We start from the raw sequence: 3,485 nt of genomic DNA, 5'->3' as shown, positions 1-3,485 counted from the left end.
GGATGAATGGATACACGGATGAATGGATGAGTGCATGGATGGATGGACGGACAGATGGATGGGTGCATGGAAGACTGTCCAGTGTGCTCAATAAAGTCTTAAGTGCTTCCAGAAATACTACTGAAATTTCCTAGGCTATAAAAAAATGCTCCAAATGACAAAAATTAAGACTTCAGGGCTTACAATGCATTACTCTCCTTGGTCATCTTGTGTTTTGTAAGTATCCCTGGTGGGGCATGATATCCCAGAGGACCAACCCATGACCTCTAGAGTATGCAAACATCCACACCCCAGGGAAATTGATAACTTCCTTATAAATTGTGTGTCTTTTCTGGACATCAAGGGGGGCGGAACATCTTCGCCTTCTCCAGGTAAAGGAGGTAAAGGTTGTGCTCCTCCAAATAGGAGTTGTTCTAGAGATAGCATGTTTTCTTTAGTTGCCAATATTTCCTCACAATTTAGACATTACATCATCTGGGAGGATAGCACCTAAATATGTTTCTTAGAATTCTTCTGCTTGAACTACCATGCTGGCCAAAGGGAAATGTTCATGTTTTTAGAATTGGGTAAAGTGAGGGAGTTCATTCAATTACTACCAAATTCTGATCCTGAGTTTAGTACTTTAGAGACAGCTTTCTAAAGAACTTGCAGAATCTTCATTTGTAACGACTTAAACCTGAACCTTTTCTGTCACCAAAGTCCTTTATTTTTCATCATGCTTTATAGACTTCCATCAACGCAGGAGTGACAATAATTGCACATGTGTCTAAGCACAATAAATATCACTTCAGCAGTGTCCTGGTAGCAGGACACTAGTTATAAGTCCATTTCAATGACATAAAAAAGAAACTTGGAAAGCTTGAGCTGGGACAACAAATTTAGAGTAGGAGATTAATCAACAAAAAACGCAAAAACTCAACAGGATTGTGTTTAAATAAACAACTTCAGAGTAAAGACTTGGAGTCTTAAATTGCTACCCTTTAGCTGCATTTGCTTCCTAAGAGACTGGAGGATGGCAGTGATTAATTTGCCGTATTGTTCTTCATACATCCAGGGGTTTGGCACTTGGCTGGGGATAGTGCTTTTATTTATCTGGCTTCCCTGATCAGGTTATCATGCAATTGTCATAGATATATGAGTTATACACATGATTTATGTGTTTATGTAGGGTCTTCATTGTGGAAGGTGTCAAATGAGCAGCTAGTATTAATGTGTCACAGGTTGGTTGGATCTGTGGGTCAAAGTCTTAAAGCCAAGAAGAAGATCAAAGCAGTGGTTCAGTTGTGTGCTTGGACTTTGTGGAATGGTCGGTCTGATCCTTCCTTGCATTAACTGACTCAGGACTGAATGGATACAGGCTGTTTTTAACTATTCCATCTCCTTATGTCATCATTTCAACTTCTTCCTATTCATTAGCGCAATCTTCATCGGCTCAATATTCATCCCATTGGTAGTTAAATCTTAATGATTTTTACTTAATTAACCCTCTGCAGTGTTTCTTGCATTCTATTTATCTCACCTTCACTCTCTCCCAAATTCATAACATTGTTATTGTCCACTGTTGCATTAGCTGCCTGCATAGTTTCTGAACTAGACTGTCTTCTGTTTTAAATTCTTCTACACTGTGCAGGTATTTTTATCTTGAAAAGGAAAATTTAAACCAAACTAAAACCCTCCTACAAGTCCTTTGCTATCCAAATAAGGTCTACTGACATTTATGATCCTTGGAAAAGTGACTTAAATTTATCTTGTATCATATTCTATTATGTGGCAAAGCCAATGCACACAATAATCACTCTTCAAATTTAGTTACTTTTTTTCTATGACAGCTTATAATGTACCCTCCATTCCTATACCCATGAAATTTGGTCTTGGATTGCTTTCCTTCTCATCTCTTTAAGAGTAAGATGTAATCAGTTTTTGAACTCTAAGCCTTCCCCCTGTAGATTCCTCTCCTGACTCCGCATTCTCGTAATGCACTGCTTACACAGATGATATGATGTACATTCTGGTGTGTTTCATCATGTACCTACCTTATTTATCCATTTGATAGATTCTGAGAATGCACTATGGTATTTGTAATTCCCACATTTCCTAAAAAATTCCATTTCCTTTATATTGAAAAACTTGATAGTGATGAATAAGTGGGTAAAACCTCAACTTGGACGCATTCTAACTTTTGTTTTATCCTCAAGGCAGGTGGAAAATCTCTGATCAACAGGCCAGGTATTATTCTTCATGGGATGATCATGGTGTCACACTCTTCTATTCTCTATGCTGGCCCTTTCTCTTCATCCATTCCCAGTCTTATCTCTCAACACCTAGATATTAATTGCCAAAGAAATGACAGAAAATCCCTGCAGTTTCTGTTGAACGTGACTTCGTCACTCTGGAGTCAATTGTGAAGGCAAGAGTAATGGAGTGGACCAATGACGGTGCCTCCCTGGGTTCATTCTGGTAGGTTTTTCTGACCAGCCTCACTTAGAGCTGGTTGTCTTTGGGGTAATCTTGTTCCTTTACCTCCTGATGCTCCTCCGTGATGCTACCATCCTCCTAGTATCCCGCTTAGACTCCAAATTCCTCACTCCTGTGGACTTTTTCCTATCCCATCTCTCCTTTATGGACCTCTACTTCACCCATAGTACTGTTCCTCAGCTTCTAGTCAACCTGGGGGGTTCAGATAAGTCCATCATCTGTGGTGGCCTTGTGGTTCAGCTATACATCTCCCTTGTCCTGAGATCCACAGAGTGTGTCCTCCTGGCTGTGATGTCCTGCAATTGTTAACTTACCTTCCGCTGTCCTCTACATTATGCCTTGGCCATGCACCCTTGGCTCTATCATATCCTGGCATCTATGGTATGGGGTGCCACCATGCTCATAAAATTCACTCTCACCTTGCAGCTAGCCTTCTGTGGTGTCACCAAGTAGACCATTTCTTCTGTAAGTTCTCTTTGCTCAGCAAGTTGGCTTGTGTGGACACCACTTTCAATCAGGCCCGAGCTATTGGTGGCTAATGTCGTATTGCTGGTGGTGTTTTTGTCATTCATCCTGATCTCCTGTGAGCACGTTGTCCAAAGCAGTTCTGAAGATCAAGTCAGCTATTGGATATCATAAAGCATCTGGGACCCGTTCCTCCCAGATGATGGTTGTCATCAACTTCTATGGAACCATATTAATGCATCTGCAGCCGGCCAAGAGTAGATGCAAGGACCAGGGGAAGTTTGTCTCCCTCTGCTACGCCGTGGTCACCCCCATGCTCAACCCCCTCATCTACACCCTGAGAAATAAGGAAGTGAAGGCAGGACTGAAAAAAATTCTTTATGCTTTAGTGAGACGTGGTTATCAATAAATATTTAGGAGTTATTAAGACTGATTCATTTAGAGATCAAGACCCAGTAAATGGTTTGGTTGTGTTCATGACGATATAAGTGGGTTTCGGTAGAAAAATTGAAATAGAGCTTGAATGTCAGAGTCAGACAGCCCTG

This window comes from Equus quagga, chromosome 7 (genome assembly GCF_021613505.1).
Source record: "Equus quagga isolate Etosha38 chromosome 7, UCLA_HA_Equagga_1.0, whole genome shotgun sequence".
Taxonomy (NCBI): domain Eukaryota; kingdom Metazoa; phylum Chordata; class Mammalia; order Perissodactyla; family Equidae; genus Equus; species Equus quagga.
Note: the sequence above shows the minus strand (reverse complement) of the source record.